This window comes from Microtus oregoni, unplaced genomic scaffold (genome assembly GCF_018167655.1).
Source record: "Microtus oregoni isolate MIOR12 unplaced genomic scaffold, Mior012 000102F_ref0000329, whole genome shotgun sequence".
In the NCBI taxonomy this organism is placed as follows: Eukaryota; Metazoa; Chordata; class Mammalia; order Rodentia; family Cricetidae; genus Microtus; species Microtus oregoni.
In genome coordinates, this window is record NW_024544716.1 from 2019912 (window position 1) to 2042334 (window position 22423).

At 47.8% G+C, this 22423-nt stretch overlaps 1 protein-coding gene across 3 annotated transcripts in view; it reads left to right on the forward strand.

The window, feature by feature from the left end:
• Znf536 (zinc finger protein 536) overlaps positions 1-22423 on the forward strand; it is a 452253-nt gene that overhangs the window by 204242 nt on the left and 225588 nt on the right. The gene's annotated exons all lie outside the window — the stretch shown is intronic.

Here is a 22423-nt window from a genome sequence, read left to right on the forward strand (position 1 = left end):
CAAAGTTGGGACTGTCTTTTCAGCCTTGATCCATGGCTACCAGTAAAAGGCAGCTGAGCCTCCTTCCCAGTGGTAGAGATGGTGTCAAGCTTTTTGATGGGGCACAGTTTACCCTTCCCCTACAGCTGTTCAGTTCCATTAGTGGTTGAACCTGGTTCTTAGCTTTGTTTTTGGAACCCAGAAGTGCAGGCTTGGCTCCAGATATGGACGCGAATATGGAGGGTCTCCCTGGCCTCCCCAGCCTCCCCATTACTATATTCACCCAAGCCTTTAACTTGGGGGTTTTCCCACAGCCTCCCTCCCCAGGCCGAACCTATCTCTTGTGCCCTTCTGAAATTGCAGGCTGGCTCACCTGCCACCAGAGCCACATTGCTTTCCTCTGCTGGGTTTTGTCAAGCACAGAGGTATGAAAACACAGATGTATGGCTGTGTGTCTTCAGCTGTACTGTGTTGCATGGGCGATACAGTTCTGGGGGTCTAAAATAGAAAGCAGAAAAATCTGTCATCAAAAATGTCTGTGAAATGCTGAAGCATCCTGGCCCTGTTTGAGGGGGGAAAAAGGAAAAAAAAAAAGGAAAGAGAAGGAAAAAGAATAGATATACTAGTCTAAGATGGTTAAATTAAAACCGCTACCTAACAGCAGGTAAGAGGTTGCCTTCATCCACATTTCCAAAGTCCCTTACTAATGGATAGTAAATTGAAAGTTATATCTCCAGCCCTTTATAAAGAAAGCACCTCGCTAATACTGTAATCATTCTACTGCCTAACAACAGAGGAAATCATGCCATAACAAATACCCTGTTACTAATGGCAACATTGATTTCTGCAATCAGCCATTAAGTCTAGAAAATGAAAGACAGTTTGAGGCACCTAGAGGCACTGCGTTGCCCACTGTTAAAGATGTGGCAGTGTGCTGCTGAGGGTCATTTTTTAAAAGTTTCTCTTTTCTCTATTTGCGTGCATACGTGTGTGTGTGTGTGTGTATGTGTGTGTGTTTCTGTTGGCTGTCGTTTCCATCGTAGAGAGGCTATTCTCTGCTGTAGTTACTAACTAGATGCCGGTACACTTTGTTGTTATTCTCTCCCTTCAGTTTCTTTTTCTTCTAGAACAAAACTCATACTAGAATAAAGTGTGTGTGTGTGTGTGAGAAAGAGAGAGAGACAGAGAGAGAGAGTGTGTGTGTGTGTGTGTGTGGTGTGAGCTTATTACAAGCCAGTAAAGAATTGTTAATACACATAAATCTGAACTACACATTCCAGAGATTCCGATAGCACTTAATGCTGCTGCTTAAATACCCATGAAACACACTGTCTGCTCGTGGAGTCCTGGACTCGCTGGCGATTTATTACTGACAAGATGCTTCGGGAGAGTCTAACAAGGATGTGAGGACCACGGGAGGATAAGGTCACACTGCGTGGAGGGGCCTTGTATGAGAGGGAAGTTGTGAAATTGCCTTTCCTGCCAGTGAGAGCTCTGTCAGGATGGGTCCCCACATGCGGGATGGTGAGCTCCAGGCTGTCTCAAGGGACTTTTTCCAACCTATTGGAAAGGGATCTCTTCTTCAGGAAATGCGTTTTTCGCTGTTCTGAGGTTGGGGACCTACCAGGGGTAGGGGTCGGGAAACAGACTGGATTCCCTCAGTTTTTGGAGTGACATGGTTTTCACACTGACAGATTCCATTCCCTCTCCAAGACCTGCTAAAGCAAGAGGGTCTTAGCATAATATTCCAATACCAAATGTTCGACTCTGTTAATGACATGTTTACCATGTTTTTTATCACCTTCTGGACAAGTGATAGCCAGCTGCTTGCTGCTTCCTCATCTCTAAATGCTCGGTGGGAAGAAAGAACGCACACCAAAAAAAAAAAAAAAAAATCCAGATTTATTTATTTATTTATTGCCTAAGAGAAGCATTGAGTTGGCATTAGCTCTCCACTTTATTTTCCCTGCTGAGGGATTTTACAATGGTGAATACTGAGTCTTTCATTTGGGGTTTGACTTCTTTGTTTTCTTCATATTCAAATCAGACCCTTTCATAATTTTTTGACTAAGAAGGGAAATGGATGGCAGAGCCACTCTGCAGCCCAAATCAGCTGCGTGTCTAAGGGCATTCAGGTTCTGCTGGGGTTTAGGATTCTCAACCAAATCTGGTTTGTTTTCCTCTCTTCTAACAAGTGTGACTTGTATAAAGTGTGTGATTCAAAGATGCATTTAAATAAAACTCTCGACACAATAGGTGGTTTTTTTATTGTTACCTGTTAGAAACTTGCAAGGTGAAAGGGAGGGAAAAAAATTTTAAGCCGTTAAGTAAAGAAAAAAAAAGTACTTATTAAGGCTTCTATTAAGAAATAACTGCAAAACACGGTCTTACAGATTTCTCAGACCGCATAACAATGTCACAAAACTTCATTTGCATGGCTTGATTCTCTTTTTTGTTGAAAACTGGGTCAGTAGGGCCTGAGAAACTATTTTTTCAGATCTTAACCAATGAATTCTTCTTTATAAACTGCTGCTCTTAACATGATAGTAGTTCTGAATTCATCATAAAAAAAACCTTTTTTAGCAGAGCCTCTTAGAATAGATCTCTAGAAGAAGGCTTACAATGAGTGGCAGAGACGTCCTTTGTTATCTGATGTAATTCTTTGCAAAGGAGGATTGGGAACGGAGTGGCTGTTTAAAAATGTCTTGCTCAGACCGAGACGAAGAAGGGGTCAAGTTTGCAATCAAACAGTTATTGCCGAGATGGGTGACTGTCACTGGCTAGGCTAATGTGGGATGCAGCTGTTTCTTATGTGAGCAAAAGAATGTTTGAATCAGTGAACATGTGAAAATGATTCCAGTGAACCAGAAAATGTGTTTGTTCTTTTGCCTCTCCAAACTGCTGAGAACCAAGCTTAAGATCAGCCGCGAAAACTAGGACCTTGGACAGACGGAGGGGTCATGTTTTCTAACAGAAAAGCGGCAGGACCCGCCACGCAGATCACCTCCCCATCTCCCTTTGTTGTTGTTTGTTTGTTTATCTTCTACTCGTTTATAATTTCTCACCACAGTGCATGTCGTTTGCGTCCCTGTGCGTTGTAAAGCAAAACTATTTGGAGAGCATCAGCTTATAAATTTTACTCTTTTATGACATTCAGAGAGCGGGGCGGCTGTTCTGATGTCTCCTCATTTCCTGGCTTGCGTGCAAAGGCTCTGATGACATTAATCTCTGCATCTTTCCCTAAAACCTCTCCCTCTCCCCTCCCCCCCAAACCACCGATGTATCCTAGCTTTTGCTCTGAGTCAGAAAAAAAAACAGAAGTCCCGTTTCTTCAGATTTTGCTTTGGAAATCATGCTTAGTATAATTAAAACTTAATGTACTAAGAAACGATACTGTTCATTATATCCAACAGGGCAGTTACCTTCCGAATTCCCATCATTTTGGAGTGGGGATAATTGAAGTGTTGATGGTGGGAAGGGGATAATTGAATCATTGACCCTCCGTTCATTAAATAAAGTCAGCAAAGTTGCGTGATCAATGGGAGCCAGGGAGAGAGAGATAGAAAGATGGAAATACCGTTAACCCCTACTTCTTCTGCTATAATGTTTTGAGTTGGACAGGGATTATTTGATCAGCTGGGCTAAAAGCCTTGGGGGTCAGTCTGCTTTTGTTGCTAGAATGCATTCCTGAGATGCTGTGCCTCCATCCCGCCTAGGCCCATTGACCACTGCATCGGAGGCCTTTATCCAGACCCCCACCACTCCGCGACCCACTGGTGATAGTGAGATGATAGATTTTCTTTCTTTCACACCTTTTTTTTCCTCTTGTGATTCACCCTCCCTGCCCCCATTCGTGGTAACCATTGCCTGTTTCACACAAACAAATCCAAGCCCTCCAAAGATGATCTCTAAAACAAAAAAGAAAGAAAAAGCACTTAAGTCTGAGGATTAAGATCTCCTTTTTTTCCCTCTTTTTTTCCTTTTTCTTTTCTTTCTTTTTTTCTTTTTCTTTCTCCTTTTTTTTTGCTTGTGCATTCCAATTGTTCTTAAAATATTTGGCAATGTCAATTAGTAACTGAGCAGAGTTAGCTGATGAACACAATTTTCCAGTAGACTGAGCACCCTATTGTTGCCGAGCGAACAGCAGATTTCTGAGGTCATTATCATTCGCTGGTTGCTTGGCCCAGCTGCTTCCTGCTGCAAAAGCCAAACTTTATACTGGAGCTCGGGGATGGCTGCAGCAACAGGGGTCTGGGAGGGGGAGAGGGGAGCTGGCTGCAGAGCCGAAGACAGTCATTATCAGCAGAGGAAACAGAAAGCAAAAGTTTGCCCGCTATTCCCGAGAACGATAGTATGGGGCTTGGCACTCGGTTCCTTTGCCACTACCTTCCTCCTCCAGGAGCAGAGTTAAAGGTGGGGAGAACACCCCCAAGGCACAGTGGCTTCTCGCAGAACACAACTCTGCCAAACAATCACTCCATTTATAAACTCCTTAAGAATGTTTGACCCAACCAAGAGCTCGGGCGTAACTCCCCCATAGATAGATAAAACACTTCCATTTTCATTTTAAAAAGTCATTTTCAAGATGCTTTTAGCAACTTGAAAAGAGTAAACTCAAGGACCACAGGCAGGAATCAGCGTGCAGCTTTCCAAAAGGGATCTTTGAACAGAAGGTGGTCTGAAATTCCTTGAAAAATAAAATTTCATACTGGGACTCACTCCTATGCCTGTTAGCTTTCTTTCTTTTCCTTCATCACCCTGACTCTTGCCCCCACCCCACCCCAATTTGCGAGCTGTTTCATGGAGAAGAAAAGCTGCACTTTTTTTTTTAAAGCTCAGCTGTTAAAGCCGAACACCATATGCAGCCCTTCCGTCCCCGCCGTGGGAGCATGTGCAGGCGGCCACTGTGTTTGTGGAGATTTACGGAGGCCCAGCTTGTGTGTGCCAAAGCAGTGCCCAGGCAGACGCTGGCCAAGGTCCTTCTTCCAAGTCGATGATTTGGTGGCCACCCGCCTGGATGGATGTACTGGCTGAGACTCCTGGGGAATGTTAGAGAGGGCAAGGGTCAGAGGCCTGGGTAACTTCCCTCAGTCCTTAGCTCTTCCACGTGGTCCTGGAGTGGTCCATTCACCTGGAGCAGCTGGTGATGCTAGCTGACAGTCACTGGCAAATGCTAGTCACTTTGGGACCATCACTTCATCTCCTTCCTCCTATGGGAGGTTGGATGCTTCCCAGGACTTCCTTTTAATAAACTTTCCATTCCAAGGTGGATGTTCATTGCTTTGTGTTTAGAAACGGCTATTTGTAAACACACTGCAACACCCTGGGGCTTCTGCTATCTCCCTTGCCCCCTTGAATGTGGCTGTAAACTCCACTTCCTTTGAGGCTAGATGTTGCTGTCCCTTAGCAATGCGCCGCGAGCTCTGACAGAAGAGATCCTGGAAGGTCTTCAGCCTCCCTCCGTACTTGTAGTCTGTGGACTTCGTATAAGCCATGAAGGGTTGGATTCCAGGCCTGCAGTTGCTCAAAAGCCCAGCCAATGTTCTGGTGACGGATTCAACGTTGTTGGACTCAATTTGCCTGTATCCAGACGGGGCACCACGAGGTCCATCCCTCTTCTTCCTGGTGTGTTTCAAGGGGTGTCGTATAACTCTGAGACACCCATGGCGCTCCACGATGCTTACTCATTTGAGGAGCGGAAGAGGTTTTTTAAATCCCAAATTAATGACCATAAGCAAACACGGATGAGCAAAGGGTGGGTAACAAGGAAGCAGAGAATTAAACTGTCGCTTCTGAAAACATAGCTCAAATGGGAGTTTCTGATTCCCATCCTGGCTGACACCACCTTTGGGTAGGAGGGGACTAGAGTTAGCGATTTGCTTTATATATAAAGGCGCGGTGGGGCATTTACACTACGGTTTGTCCAGAAGCAGGCACGGTCAGTTCAAGAGCTTCCTTTCATCCGTTTCCAGTGTCTGTCGGTCAGTAAGAAATTCCTCCCACTGGGGACACTTTTCTTGGGCTGAACTGGTAAAGTATCTGTTTGCAGGGCTTCTTGGGGTCCTCCTGCTCACTCCTGCCCCTTCTTCCAGGACTCTGATCCTTTGAATCCCTTCTTTGGGCTGTTTTTTGCCTTGCATATAAGAAGAACATTTTCTGGAAAGGAAGGCTATAATGTATCGTAATTTACCTCCCTACCTGGGAGGGGAACAAGTTTCATGTGGCCCAAATTTCTTAAATTTGGGAGCAGGGCTAATTTTCAAGTCCTCTGTTTTGCTGTGGAACACTCCACTGGATTCCAGACTTCAGCCAGGACACTTGGGATCTCAAGATGGAGAATTTGGAATTCATTGAGGAAACCTAACATTCTTGATGCCATTTTGTAAGAGTAGAATTGAACCGTTTGGCCTGTGAAGTCAGAGAAGTGTTTGGACCATGGAGCTGGTGTAAAGGCTGAGGGTAAGGCTTTGAAACAATCATGGCAGTGGGTGATTGGCTCTTGGCACTTGCCTAATTCATGATGATGGCATTGGAACTTGTGCCATCTGTGAACCTGGGGTCTTCTGGTTATCCTCTCGGGCTTTTGCCATCCTTGCTGGCATCTGGCAGGCATTTCTCACCCTTGCCGAAGCTCTAAACATGACCTGGAAGGAAAATGGCTGGGAGTGACTGGAGAGTACACAGAGGAGCTATCCAAGATGAACGGAGAGAGGAGGGTGGGCAGGCAGGTGGTGGGGGGACTTTGATCTCCCCAGGAATGATCACGGCTGCAGCTGAGAGGAGCCAAGGGTCTCCCTTGCCTCTTCCTGGCAGGATGGGACGATGGCAACATTTACTTAAGCTGTGGAGTCTGGCACAGCCGCATCCAGGCGCCATCTGGAGAGCCCTTCTCCGAAAGCCACAGACCCCACTACAGGAACTCAGGGGAGCAGGACTTGGGCAGAGTTTGGGGATTTTTTCCCTTTAGGCACATCCTAAGCATCCAAGCACCTGAGTAGGCTGAGGCTCCTCTGAGACTCCCTTTGCTAAAGTGTGAGTTTTCCCTCTGTACCCCTCCGGTTAATTCTAGAGACTGATGCGGCTTAGTTTGGCTTTGTCAGGAGGGCACGTACTGTCCGGGCTGCCTCTCCACCTGTGTATTTGATGTGGCATGTTGCTTCCTGCCTTTACCCAACTGTACTAGCTACATATAGACACACTGTGGGAAAACACTGCCCGTTAATGTGATGGAAGTATGCCTCTCTCTAAACGCCCTGGAGAAACGGATCTAGAATCCAGTGGTTTGACTCAAGACAAAGAGCGCCAAACGAAGTATAGAGATCCGATGTCCCCTTTCCCCTGATATGCATCCCAAACCAAAACAGCAATGTCCTGAAACAAAATGAGCGTCTAAACTTTGCAGCTGCTTGGTGGGTGTCTGGGCTTCACCAGGAGCCCTGCTGAATCAAATCAAGGGGAGTGGTCTGGGTGTAATTCAGCTGGCTCTTGTCTGTGTTTTCCCTACCCAAAGAAAGTAAGGGCTTATCTTCTTGTGGGACCCATCTCTGTGTCTTGGTTGCTGTGCGTGTGTGTGACATGTGACATGTGTCTGAAAGAAGTGAGAGACATGTCACAAGCTGGCTCCTTGGCTCTGCTGCCCACTACACCACATGGTGGGGTGTGGTGGGGTGGGAGGGGCTTCCGCCTGAGGTGCCTGGGCGGAGTGCTCTCTCTCCGGTGAGGGTTTCGGAAAGTAGGTCGTGGGTGTACTCCTAATTTGTCGCTGGCTTTCAAGGATCAGGGCGGCTTCCCACTCCCCTGGGAGGGAGGCAGTGCGCATATCTGAGAACTGTTATCCTGTGTCCAGGGACGAGGATGCTCCACAGAGGAGCACATTCATTCTCGTGTAGAGGCATCTTGTACAAATGGAATATGGGTTGACACTCCACTCGTCTCTTTCCCAGAGCTATCAGATTCACCAGGAAAACAGGTCCCCACCACGATGTTATCTTTCCTAAAGCACCTTGTAGATGCTCAAAGCTCAGTGGCCTGTGTGTGTGGTGTGTGGATGCTCCTTGCAATCTTCAGTCATCTGAGGGGCGTTTTGGAGCCTTTCCAACCTGCCTATATTGAGCTCAATATCTAAAGTAGACTGTGATTATTTTCCTTGAAGAAGAAGAAGTCAGATACAGTGTTCTTTTTATCGATAAGAATGTTTAAAATTTTGATAAAGCTGGTGTTTTATTTTATTTTATTTATCCCCCCCCCATATTGGAAGTGATCTTCCGGTTTGCCTGTAGTGTGATGTCATGATCCCAGCTGAGGGAGGAGTCTTGGTCTGGTTTGTGTAGTTCTCAGCTGGGTCTGAGCCCTCTGAAGTGATCTTTGCTCCTCGGTGAAGGAGGCTGCTGCTATTTTCTCTTTTCTTACTATATAGTCTATAGTCCTTACTCACCTGGGATATTTAGAAGGTACAGATCATTTAGAAAAAAATATCTTCTTGAACTAAGTGTGGTAGCTCATGCCCGTGAACCTAACACTCAAGATGCTGAGGCAGGAGGATCTTAAGTGTGAGGTCTACCTGTTGGTGATTCCAAGGTCGGCTTGGGCTACATAGCTGGACACTGTCTCGGGAGGCAGAGGCAGGCGGATCTCTGTGAGTTCGAGACCAGCCTGGTCTACAAGAGCTAGTCCCAGGACAGGCTCCAAAACCACAGAGAAACCCTGTCTCAAAAAACCAAAAAAAAAAAAAAAAAAAAAAAAAACAAACAAAAAAAACCAGAAGCAAGCAAACAAACCAAGGCAATTTTAAATAGATATACTTAGAACCACTCAGGGCTTTATCCTGCAATCTGTTTATATGCCTTCCCGTTCTTTGGTCCTTACCATGTGGCTCATGAAGGGGCATCATCATATTATACACACTCCTGGACAAACCTTTCCTAAAGTACATGTTATACATTAAGTTCTGAGGGGCACATGGTGTCTGTAGGAAATGCCCAGTTTCACCTTAAAGGGCCCGATGATATCTACTACAGCTTTTTAAATAAACAGGCAGTAGGATGGACGTGTCTTATAGGCTATTGCATGCAGGCTGCTGCCCTATTGTGATAGCTATCCTTTTGTTTCATTTTTGCTGTTTCCAGACAGGATTGTGCTATGTAGCCCAGGATGGTCTCAAACTTGGGAACTGCCCCTTCCACCCTCCCAAGTGCTTGCTATAACTGGATGTACACACCATCGTGGCCAGCATGTTAGTTTTCTTTCCTTCCAGAGATCATCACAGAATAAATACGCTCTCTGGGGAGAAAGCAGAGATCCAGAGAAGAAAAGGCCTGTCTATAAAATGACTGGTCCACTGTGTCTGCAAAGCAGAGACTTGTTTTTAGTTTTCTCACTCCGAGAAGAAACATTCCAGGGACTTTTTTTGTTTTTTGCATGTTTGTGTCTGGATGGTTCCAATCACTTGTGCAAGTATTTCCTTAGGTGTAAGTGAGTCTGTGTTCCCTGGCAGGTGTCCCTGAGGCTGCAGATGTGGGACTCCCGGCAGTGTTCTACAAGGCCATAGCTGGAGACAGTTTCCGTGCTGGAGATTTTGCCCCAAGTAAATCCCTCCTGTGACTGTGAACTTGTCCCTTTCGCCAGGGAACTCTTTGACTCCTTTGTTCACTTCCAGTGCATGTGTGCCTGTGTTCAATCATCAGTTCATCTAGTTTACTAATTCTGGTTCCGATGCAAAGGTGAGGAAAGAGGGAGCATTTCTCAGCCCACAGAGGCTCACATACAGTCTAGGATCTGTAAAATGTCATAGATTGAGGTAGACACCTGGAAGGTGTTAGCGCTCCTGGAGCTTTTGGGGATCCTTGGTGTCCTGTTTGTAACTCTATGCCCCATGATGGTTAAGGAACCTTATGTGTTACCTAAGAAGCTATTTATTTCATTAGGCCAGACAGGTCATGAACCCTCTATCCTCCTGCCTCGCCTCTGAGTTCTGGGATTGTGGGCATGCATCTCTTCATTTGGCTACAAGTAACTCACCTAGCAGCGAGGAGTAGCTCATTCCCTCTGTAGAGCCTATCCAGTCTTGGCGATGCCAGAAGCAGGCAGACACGAAATAGTCACTTAAGGCTGGCGGGGGGGAGGGGGTATATTCTGATGTTGGATTCAGGGAATGTAACCCACTATAGCAGGGAGGGTATGGTGGCCGAAGTGATCTGGTCCATGGCTAAGAAAGCTTGCTGTGCCAGCTTCTCACATACCATGCTGGAAGCAGAAGAGCTCTGTCAAGAAATGGGGCTGGACAACTTTCAGGGCTCTCCCCCAGTGACCTATTTCACCAGTGAGGCTCCAACTCTTAGAGCTTCACAACCACCCAGAACAACACACTAACTGGGTACCAAGCTGGAGGGATATTCCATGCTCAAATCATAGCACACAGACTTGTCCCTGCCCCTACCAGCCCTTGGCTGTGGTGCTTTCTCCTTGACCGAGAAGCACAAGGTAAATCGGTCTTGGCACTTCCGTAAGAAGGCATTGGAGAAGAGTCTGGTTTCTGTGGAAGCCTCTTGAAAGGCCGGGGAGTGCAGGGCAGGACAGGCACCTCGGCAGGGTTGCCTGTCATTATTTTGGTTTTTGGAGTGAGAGCAGCACAGTAGAGATGAGGGCATCCACACAGGATGGAGAGGAAGCTCCAGGATTTGTCTCCGCCTTTGTCCATGGTGTCATTTTGGTTTCTGACTCATGACCTGGGCAACTGTCAGACTGTGGGGTGGGTGTGAGCTTGTCACTGAGAGCTTAAGTAAGCGCCCCTGAAAAATTGCATGACTTCATACTCAGATGTATGCTTACTGGCACAAGCTTTGTCCGTTTGACCCAAATGGACCTTCCTTTACCTGGAAACTGTGCACACCTGCTCGCAGGGGCTCTCATGAGCTCAGGGCCAGATTGGTGCTCTGCGTAACACCCCGATGGCATGCCAGCAGAAGGCATAGCTGAGGATGCGGTTGTCCTTCTGTGGGAGCAGGAGCTGCACAAGGACTCATAAGAGGCCTGTGCAAACAGACACTGTCTGCACTCAGTGTTCCTTAGTGGCACTCGCTGTCTTCTCTTGAAATATAACATTACAGGCCTCACTCTGGAGCCACAGTAAAATACACTTTTCTAACATTTAAGAACCATCTTAGGGGCGCACGCCTTTAATCCCAGCACTCGGGAGGCAGAGGCAGGCGGAACTCTGTGAGTTTGAGGGCAGCCTGGTCTACAAGAGCTAGTTCCAGGACAGGAACCAAAAGCTACGGAGAAACCCTGTCTCGAAAAATAAAAAAAAGAACCATCTTGGGGCAACCAGATGGTTCAGTGTCTAAGGGTGCTTGAAGCCAAGCCTGATGACCTGAGTTATTTTTTTAAAGAACAAAGGAGAGAACCGATTCTTGCATGTTGTTTTTTGACCACTGTGTACACATACACACGCTCACACGTGTGTGTACACACATACACACACGCATGCACACACACACAAATGAGAAGAAACTGGATATGGTAGCATATGCATTTAATCCCAGCTCTCGGCAAAACCAGTCTGTTTTACATAATGAAACCCTGTCTCAGAAACAATGAAACAACAAGAAAGGAAAGGAGAAGATAGGCAGCAACTCAAAGCCGAAAGCACACGCCTCATCCTGAAACCTGGCCCTGGTCTTCTGGTTCCGGCCACCATTCTGGCCTGCTGGACAGCTCATCCCCAGTCTCTGTGCCTCAGCTTATTCGACTTCATTTTGGAGTTAGGATGGGAGTGGAAAAGAGTGAGGTCCCTTACAGTGTTCACTTTTCATGTCTCCCATCTTCTCCCTCTACCCTCTCCCTCCCTCTTACAATTCGAATATGCAGTGATCCCGCCGAATCATGTATTGGGACTTAGTTGCCAGCTAATGGGTTTTGAGATGTGATTGAATTCTGAAGGTTCAGATTTTAACTCTTGATAGATCCATATTGCACTGGGATTACTGGGAGGTGTTTCAAGCAATCCTTCCCAGGGACATATAAATCGTGTCTCCCTTCTTATAAGGTCCATGTGACAAACCAAAGTACAATCCCACCAAAGCTCACCCTGCTCAGCCATGTGAGTTTATTGGTCTTTGGTTACAGAGCAGCAATGAAGAGACATGGCTGACCCCAAAGCAGCCCCACCGCTTTGGCATGAAAAAATGGTGTCTTGGTTAGGATTCTTATTCTTGTGGAGAGATGCTGTGACCACAGTAACTCTTATAAGGAGAGCATTTAATTGGAGTGCCTTACAGTTCAGAGGTTTAGTCCATTATCATCATGACAGGGTGTAGGCAAACATGGTGGTGGCTGTGTCTTGACTTGCAGGCAATAGAAAGTCAGTTGAGACACTGGGCGGTATCTTGAGCATAGGAAACCTCATAGCCCGCCCTCACAGTGACACACTTACTTCAGCAAGGCAGTACCCACTGTAACAAAGCCACACCTAACAATGCCACTCTCGAAGATTATGGAGGCCAATTACATTCAGACTGCCATAGATAGCTCCACCATAGTCATGTAGATAGAGGCCCACTGCAATTAACTTTACTTGATCTGTATTCTCTGGTACCTCCTGAGACCCTGAGGGCCCATGTAGTTAGTGCAGAATATTACAAATGGCTGGGAGGTGTGACAGGAAACTTAAAGAGGGTCCAATACATTCTCACACCTTATTTAAGGGAATGTCACAATCCTGTAGGCACAGCTGATCTGATAAAGATGGCAGCCTTTTATGGAAGGATGATCTACAGCAGGAAGTGGCAAAGGTTGGAGGTGGAGGAGGTGGAGCCTGGTTGCAGGAAGGAGGTCACTAGAGGTATGTCCTTGGGGTTGCTTCTTGCTAGGGCCTCTTCCTTTACATCCCTTTTCTCTGCTTCCTGGCTTCTGTGGTGTAAACCAAGATTTCCCACCATGCCTCCACCCCATGCTGGACTGAACTCTCTGAACCCTTGAGTTCTCTATGTCCTTGGTCACTGTGAAGAGAAGCCCCTTCACTTCCCCAAAGCAGTCATGGGCAGAGTGTAGCTCTGTACAGTGTCATTTCCTGCTGGGCTCATAGAGGACCAAGGTTTCCAAATTCTGAGGGTTTGTAGATCTGAAGTTTGTTTTATTTATTTATGGGTCATGTGTGGAGATGTTGAGACAGAGTCCTGCTGTGTAACCCAAGTTGGCCTCCAGCTTGAAGCTCCTGAGTACTGGGTATATAGCTGTGTGCCACCACATATGGGTTCTTCTCGCTGATATTTATTTCTAAATCCCATTAGGTCATTCCCGGTGAGCGGGAGGGCTGAGGTGACCCCTTCTGACTCAGTTCCCAATGGGGTCTTTCTACCTCCCAGCCCTCCAACATGCCAGGAAGCAGAACTCTGCAGCTGTGTAGGCTCCATGTTCTCCCAGCCTGGCTGTAGGATCTTCTTGCATTGGGGATTATACCATTGACCCTTAAGAGTTATCTGGACCAGCAAGGGCTCCTCAGCCTCTCTGTTTTCCTTGTCAGTGATGACACTTGTCTGTCTGTGGCTCAGCATAGACTGAGCACAAGAAAACATTCCCTTGAATGGAGTCTGTGATTGGGGTGAAACGGAGATCACTAGTGGTTTGCACAGCACCAGAAGACTGGCCTCGAAGATTTAGAGTCACTGGATCTGATGACCTTAGCCTGTGATGCTGGAAGAACAGTGGAGTAGTTAGCATCTTCCGTGTTCCTCAGGCACTGTCTCCTTCTCCTCCTAGCATCAAACAGGCTGCCAGAGCTCACACCCACATACTACCAAACAGAAGAATACTCATTTATAGGGGTTTAGTGAAGTCTTTTTAAATGGTTATTTTTTAAAATGTGTATAAGTATTGTCTGTTTTGGGGTATGTGCGTATTAGTGCAGTGCTCACAGAGACCAGAAGAGGGCGTTGGATCCCAATGGAGCTTGAGCCACAGACAGTTTTGAGTTTCTGGAGGCCAAACTCCTATCTTCTGTAAGGGTAAGATGTGATCTTCACCACTGAGCCATCTCTCCAGCCCCCTAATAACATCTTGCATATGGTTATGTCCCAGAGCAATAGTGTGCCCATTCTTGACCCAGTTGCTAGGAAACACAAGTTGGCTGGTGTCAGGGTTGGGATGTGGGGAAGCATGAAGCCTGAGCAAAAATACAGTGTGTGGAGTATGATGGCAGTCAGTAGTGGAGTAGTGGAGTAGTGTTGGTAGTAGAAGAAGAACTAGCTCTCTCGTTGGAGTTGGCTGGGACATATATAATAGGGCTAAGTCTGTAACTGCAAATATCCTTTGCTTTGTGCATATTCAATTTTTAGAAGTCATATCAGGTTTCATCTTATTCTGGAGATGACAATGAATGACACTAAGGCAAGCCATCTGTCCTCCCGAAAAACCACTCTGCACCCAACACTGTCATGGCTATATTGGCAGAAGGAAGGGTAGAGGTGTCAGTCTGCTTCTGTGGAATAGTGGAGCTGACTCGGGGAATGGCCACAAACAGTAGTTGTTAATGGCCATTTGTAGGACCTGTTGGGGTGGTAGAAGAAGAGATCTTCCAAGCAGAGGGAGAGGCCGATGGCTCTTTGACAGCCACCAGCTCAGTGTGTCCCTTAATACAAGGAGGGAGAAGGGGATGCAGCTCCTCTGAGGTTGCAGGGCCATGACCCAGTGGACTCCTGGTTGTCTACCGTGTGTGAGTTTACCAAAGCCCAGGTTTCTCATGCCTCCAACGATAGCATCCCTCATTGGATCCTTTGCATACCCTTTGTGGCTGTGTGTGGGTGGCCGGACACAGTGAGGGACGCAAAATGCTCATATCAGCCTTGTCTGGAAGCCAGCTCTCTGCTGCTCCAGCCCCTTTCTGAAGAAGGACACCCCACTGTCAGGTGGGCAGGAAGAGAGAGGAGGCTCTAATCCTCCTAGCAGGGTCAGCCCCGTTCTCTGAGGTGTAAATTAAGAGGGCAGACTCATCTGGGAATGCTTCCAGCAGAGGGATGGGCACCTTTTGTTGTCTAGCTAGCCTCTGGGCACCGTGGGCTAAACCAGGCAACCACTTTACACTGACCACGCTAAGCTGGAACACTCTGGGCTGTGCCTTGGACCTTGGCCTTCTCAAGGTTGCTTGTAGGGCCAAACGCAGAACTCCTCTCTGGGGATAGGAGTGGATTTACCATGGTGGGTGGGGGAAGATGATTAGCTGGTTCTTTCTGTGTGTGTGTTTTTGTGTGTGTAGATACTGGGGTGAGTGTGTGTGCATCTTGGGGTAATAGTATCATGCTTATCTGTAAGTTGGCTTAACACTTTTGAGACTATACTAGGCTCCCTGTAAGTATGTGGTGTTTAAGTATGTGTTGGAGTATATGACTTAGTCTGGGAACAGAGGCCCCCACACTCATATGGACTGTAAATATCACAATGGCACTGTGGGTGTCATGGTGGGTGTTAGGAGTGTGAATATGTTGGATGCATGGTGTTTAAGGTACTATATATGTTTGCTAATACATGGGTTCATAAAGGGTTTATGTATTGAGATATACATCGTGGTATGTGGCTCTGTGTGTTGGCATAGGTATGTGTTGTGTGCTGTGTTGGGTGACTACATTGGTGTGTATTTGTGCTTTAGCGAAGACAAGCATATTGGGATGTAAGGATCTGCACACGTGTCCCTTTGTATGTGTAGATCCCATGATGGCTTCTTATTGGGAAGGTGGGCTTGGCATCCCTGGTACGAAATAAACGACTTCAATCATTTCTTTAAGGCCCTGCCTCTTCCCAGAAACTCAGAGAATTGTGAATGGGGGCTTTTCCTTTCAGTCTGGCTCAGCTTCAGGCAGGTGTGGCTCTGGCATTCTACTTGGCATTTACAGGAAGCCCTGCTTTCTGGCGACTCATCACTAGGTCTTATGGTACCTCAAGGTCTCTTGGGAAAAGTTGAAGTTTGAGGTTCTGAGATTCCCAGACAAAGACCTCAGCCAGCCTCATATGAGTTGCGCTGTTTGGGCCATGCTGGTTAACTTGCTCAGCACAAAGCAGGATTGGCTGCCCCCTCCCCCGCTCCGGCACTTCTCTCTAGGTAACAATGTTTCATGACTTAGTGTGGAGACGGGTACTGTCAGAAAGCAATGGGGGTTATGGTGACCTCACTGTCAGAAAGCAATGGGGGTTATGGTGACCTCAGCCAAGCTTGTCTCCAGGTGCATGGGGGTTTCTGAGATCTCAATTGGGTACAGGGCTATGGCTCTGGAGGCAAGCCCTCAGTATCTGTGGGACCCCCACCCTGAGACAGCTATGACCTCCTCCTGCCATGCTGACCATCTCTCCAGGAGCCTCTGTGATGCTCTGAAGGTTTTCTCTCCCTCCTTGTTCTTAGAGGTCAGGGTCCCAGCTGGAGGCCAGAGTGATGCTCCAGAACTCTTAGGTGTCATCCCACAACCCTGATCTGCAAGGGAGACACCTACCTACATGGAGCATTTTGCAGCCCTAGAAAGGGACTTTGCAGCATCTTTCAGTTCAGGTGTCTCAGGTCTGGAGCCACAGTGGTTGGTGTAGGTGTGGCCCTGAGGAAGTAGAACATGAGCCTTGGGACCTTGTCACAAGGCTGGGTCTCCAGAATGACGCCCAGCCAAACAGTGTCTTGGTCTAGCCCAGGAGTTCTCAACCTGTGGGTAGCAACCCCATTTGTGGGCCAAATAACCCTTTTACAGGGGTCATATATCAGATACATTACATTATGATTCATAACAGTAGCAAAATTATAGTTATGAAGCAGCAATGAAAATAATTTCATTACTGCTTGTCGTGGGGGGTTATCACAAGATGAGGAACTGTATTGAAGGGTCTCAGCATTAGGAAGGTAGAGAGTCAGTGGTCTCACCAGATCTCAGGGCCTGAGTGGGCACCAGGCTCCTGAGGGTCAAGGTCAAGAGGTTCTGTGTTCACAGTGCAGGCCTTTAGAAATGTCAGAAAGAAATGTCTATCATGGGACAGAATGTGGAGGGTCAGGGCAGCCATGCGTTAGCTAGAGACTTTCTGGAGGTCTCACGGAGCAGAGACAGCAAGGCATCTCTGATTCTGCTGGGATGTGGTGACACTGGGCACTTGGGGATTCACTGTCATTTGGCACTTAGAGGAGAGAACACTGCCATGTCCAAGGGGCTGGACAGCTCTGGGTAACAATGGCAGAGAAGGGAGGAGCTGACCGATCAGCGGAGGGCGGGTCCTTCCAGGCAAGTCAGTTTCTCTTGTTTGAGCTCACTGCTGGGAAAGCCATGCTTTGTGGGGACTCCGCGTGAACTGTGACAGCTCAGGGTTCCCAGGAATAGAGACAGAACATAATACAAGTCCTAGGGACGGTCGCAATCTGGAGCACGGGAGCTGTCAGGAAGCTAGTGAGGCATGACACTGGCCAGGCCCTGGAGCCAAGTTCTTCCCTGCCTAGAACCTTGTGGTACTCCCCAGCTTTTGCTGTGAGGTCAGTTCTATGGCAATGAAGCCCCATAGCCACGTGTCATCCTATCCCTCTGCCGAGGTCCCTCTACTGACTCTGTCACATAGAAACATCCCCCATGGTGGGCCTTCTAATTGACTGTCGCTGTACCGTACATAGCTTTGCCTTTCTTTTTTAAACGGGGTCCCCCTTTATAGCCTAGGCTGGCTGGGACCTGCTGTCCTCCTGCCTCTGCCTCCTGAGTGATGAAATTACAGGTGTGTGCCTCTATGGTGCTGGTGTCCTGGGGTGGAGACTAAGAGCAGGGTGGACACACCAGACCCCAGAAGTTCAGAATGAACCCCACTGTCATTTCCTCTGCTTTTGTTTGAAGCGTTGGCAACAGAATCTAGGCGTTTGCAGAAGCCTAACACGTGCTCTACCATGAAGCTCCAGTCCTCACCCTGTCATTTTTGCTCCTCCTGTATCCTCCTCTCCAATTTTGGAATTGCAGGTGTGCTCAGCTACCCCAGGGGTTCTGTGTCTTAGTGGTGGTTCACTATGATGCCCCTAAATTTCCCTGTGTTGTTTAGAAATGGAATTCCAGGTTAGCTCAGTGCTGAGACCAAACAGAGGAGGACTCGATGGTCGAGTCTGATGCTGGGGACACAGTTTGGTTCTTAAGGGCCACACCCTGGGCTGGGGGAAGGAAGATGAAGGGAAGGACCCAGCAGGGCAGGACCAGTGTCAGCGGAGCTCACAGACTAAGCAGCTAGCTGGCCAGCATCAATAGCTGCTAATCTGTGCACGCTGTGGACTGACAGCCACACTAGGCACATCATGCATTCCTTCCCCATCTAATATCAGTCTGTTGCTGTGATGAAACACTCTGAACAAAAGTAACTTGGAGAGAAAAGGGTTTCCTTCAGCGTGTGCTTCCAGGTCACAATCCATCACTGAGGGAAGTCAGGGCAGGCACTCAGGCAAGAACTGAAGTCAAAACCCTGGAGGAACACTGCTCACTTCTAGGCTCCTTTTCAGCTAACTTTCTTAGACAGCCCACAACGGCTTGTCTAGGGGATGGTGCTGACCACAGTGGGCTGAGCCCTCCCACTTCATTCATCAGTCAATATGATTTCTTACAGTCATGATCACTGGGAAATCTGATTGGGGCAATTCCTCTGCCCATGTGACTCTAGGTTGTGTTGAGATGACAATAAAACTAGCCAGCCCACATCTCCAAAACCTAGGCGAAACACTACACTAAGCCATGACTACCACTGCCCAAACCTACTTGTGCCTGCATTGCTTTCCTGGGGTTCCCAACTGGCTTTGGGGGGGCTTGGTATCTCTTAGTGGAGGAAGCAGAGGTGGAAGGAAAGTGACCAGGTAATGAGATGCAGAATGTAGTCATGCAAACAGTCAGTGAGCACCAGGAGACAGAGTGGAGCAGTGTTTTGGTGGCCTTGGGTACCAAACTCTTCTCTATCCTTGTGGAGAGAGATGGTGAACACTGAGGCCAACAGGGAGGTGGGACGCAGGGAGCTTGGCTTGTGGTAGCAGTGCAGGAGAGGATAGATTCATGTCAGCTGTGGATTTAGTGAGGCCATAAATGCTCGCATTGCTTGAGGTGCCTGTGGGCCTCCCTGTCCTGATACCTGATTGATCCAGGTCTTGTGATTATTAACCCAGGGCTTGTAGGATTATTGTCAGGTCCCCTGACAGCTCTAGAGAATCCCCATACCACTCATAGGAGGATGAGCCCCATACCAATCATTGATCCCTGGAGGGTAGAAAGGAGCAGAGAGCTGAGGAGAGCCAGGGCTATCTGGGGCCTTGTGGGAAACACCAGTGAGGACAGGGGATGTTGGCCGCATCACGGATTTCTGTAGAAGCCCTGTGGGACATTTGCTTGAGAACAAGAAGAAGTCCACCTGGGCTTCCTGCTAGCTCATGAATGGTCAGTTGTGTTTGGAGGCAGCAGTTAGAACCAAACATCAACAAGTCCATAATTTCACTCCTTTATTTATAAGACCCCAAATGAGCTTATTTGTGCTGGCCCAACAGGAAGTCTTTTCAGACAAGCCCTCCAGTGCCTTAGCTGCTTCCTGGGTCTGAGCCTCATACCTGTGGCGGCCCAGATCCCATGTAGCAACATCATTGCAGCTAAGAGGGTGCAGCTGCCAAGCACCTTCTCCTTGCTGTTACTCACCCAGCTGTTTAGAAAAGGAGAGAGTCTTTCTAATCAGCCATATGGCGTGCAGTTTTATTTGCCTTGGTAAGTTAAAATGCACATTATTGGTCAGCATCCTGCATGCAAATTTTGACATTGCATTCCAGGAGTAACTCGCAGAAGCAGGGCGGCTGCAGGTCAGATCTGTGTAATTACATTGCTTTACCGGCTTGTAACACTGCCATCCCTAACTACTCTCAGTATCTCACCGCGACGGCTGCCCGGGGATATTGCTTCACAACGCCTGTAGCTGGAGAAAGATTATGTAAACACGGCATGCGATCTCCAAAGTGAGTAATGAAGTTGGGTACTTGTTGCAGAAATTAATAAATGGCTGGTTTACACGTGACAAAGGAGTCTCCTGTGTGCTCACCAAGTCACCGGTATGGTGATGGATAAGTGTAGTACCAGCCGTGGTCGACGGGGGAAATCCATCCTTGGCTGGATTGAGAGCATCATAGGGATGATTCTGGTCCAGGCCCTTAGCTTTCCGCTTGACAAATAGAAACTCCTCGTGAATACATCTCTCTCCTCCGGGAGGTGTTTGTCAGTCTATACCCAAGCTGCAAAGGATAGCCTGTCAGCCAGGCCTCTGCTGTCCCAGCTTCAGGACAAAGCTGCAGATGGCCCTACACCAACATTATCACCACGTCTTGCTTGTGGTTCTCAGGAGGAGATGGGCACACGGAACTCTCAGCATCTTTAGAGAACGGGCAGCTGGGCTCAGTTACCCCAAGAAGCAGAGCGTCCCCTTCATTTTGACCCCATGTGCCACATAGCCATAGGGTACAGAGCTCAGGCGAGGGGACTTCCCTCATCTTACTGCTATAGTATAGAAGGCTCCTGAGAACAAACGCCACCCACCCTGCAGACCTCTCTGGGTCCTGGGGACTGTCTTGTCATGAGCCTTGGACTCTGCCGTGCCCTGTTTCCTGTCTCTAGTCCCAAATCTCCTTCACACTCCTACAGGTGTGCTCTTCCTCATGGTGCTCCGTTCACACACGCCTGAGAGTTCACATTGTTCTCTAGTATTGGGGAGTAAGCGCAGGGCCTCATGAGTGCAAGGGCCCAACTGCTGAGCTACCTTCCAGCCCTCCTCCCTTTTAAGTTTTTGTTTTGACACAGTCTCAGTAAGTCGCTCAGCCTGGCTTTGAGGTCACTCTGGAGTCCAGGTTGGCTTAGAACTTGCCATATTCTTGTCTCAGCTGGAATTCCCGCATGCACTCACAATTATGCCCAGCTTAGATATTTTTTTTAATAAAATAAGGGTGTGTGTGTGAGTGTGATGTGTAAGCTCCAGACCATGCATAGTTCTGGCCCCTCATATTTTCCCTATCTCTAGACTGGGGGTCCCCTACCTTCCTAATAGTGGGACTTTTTAATATAGCTCCTCATGTTGTGTTGACCCAAACCATTTAATTATTTTCTTGCTACTTTGTAATTGTGATTTTGCTACTGTTATGAGTCATAATGTAAATATCTAATATGCAGGGCATCTGACGTATGACCCCATCCCCAAGGGGCCGAAACACACAAGTTGAGAGCTGCTACTCTAGACCCATCTTCCCCAGATGTTTCTGGAGCTCCCAGGTCCCAGACAGTGGCATAGCCTGATCCCCTGTGAGCCCTCTTGTTCTTGTTCTACTCCATCTGCTTAGAGCACTGGCCGCTGAAGACTTAGAACCCCTGCAGCCGAGCCCTGAAGCAGTTTGGGTTTTCTCCCTGCCCATATCGATCCACGTTAATAAATCCACGTTAATAATACTCAGGAGTCGGAGGGAAAACAGACAAAGGTCACTTTTCCTCTGTTACTTTTCTTTCTATTATCTGTTGTTATCAACATCCACTGGGCAGTGGCTAGGCTTTAAAGTCAAGCGCTTGATTCAGTTACAGCCTGTCATAGCCTCTGTTCCATCTCCCGCTCTGTCCTGGCAGTTAGCCCCTCCCACTGCTCCTTCCCTCCACAACTCATGGATGGCTTCCTTTTCTCTCTTCCCCTCCTTCTCCCTCTTACTCTCTTCTCTGTCTTTTTTCTCTCCCCTCTCAGTGGCAGCTGTAATTCTATAGCTACTTTTTCATGGCACTGACACGCCTTAAAGATAATGCCATGGCATTTGCATGTGTGCATATGATGTATGTAAGTGTGTTTGCATTTGTGCATGTGGGTGTGGACACCAAGGAGCCATGGTGCTCATGTGGAGGTCAGAGGTCAGTCTCTGGTGTCAGACTTTGCCTTCTACCTTGTTTGAGACAGTCTCTTGGTTTTGGTGCTCTGTGTGCCAGGCTAGCTGGCCCGTAAGCTTCAATTTTTCATGGGAACACTGGGGCTACAGGCATGCGCTATTGTGTCATCATGCTTACTCAGCAAGTGCTTTACCCACTGAGCAATCTGGCTAGTGCCTTAGTCTTATCCAGACTCTGTCTGGCTTAACCATTCTTTATGTCAACATGGCAAGACTAGGTACTATCTGTTGTAGTCTGTGTCCCATTACTGTAACAGAATACTGAGGCTGGCTAACTTACAAAGGAAAGAGCTCACGGATTTAGAGACTGAGAGCTCAGATAGTGTGGCCGAGGCTCCGGCAAGGCCCCTAGCTGCATCTGCCCCCGGTGGATGTTGTCACGGCGGGAATGTGCAGCAGCAGCAGAAACCATGCAGTGGGATGTCAAAAGGAGCCAGGCTTGCCATTTTGTCAAACCTCACTCTTAAGGAACTGAGGAAGCACTTGACCCCCATCTAAGGATAACACCTCTGGTGATTTGATCACCTT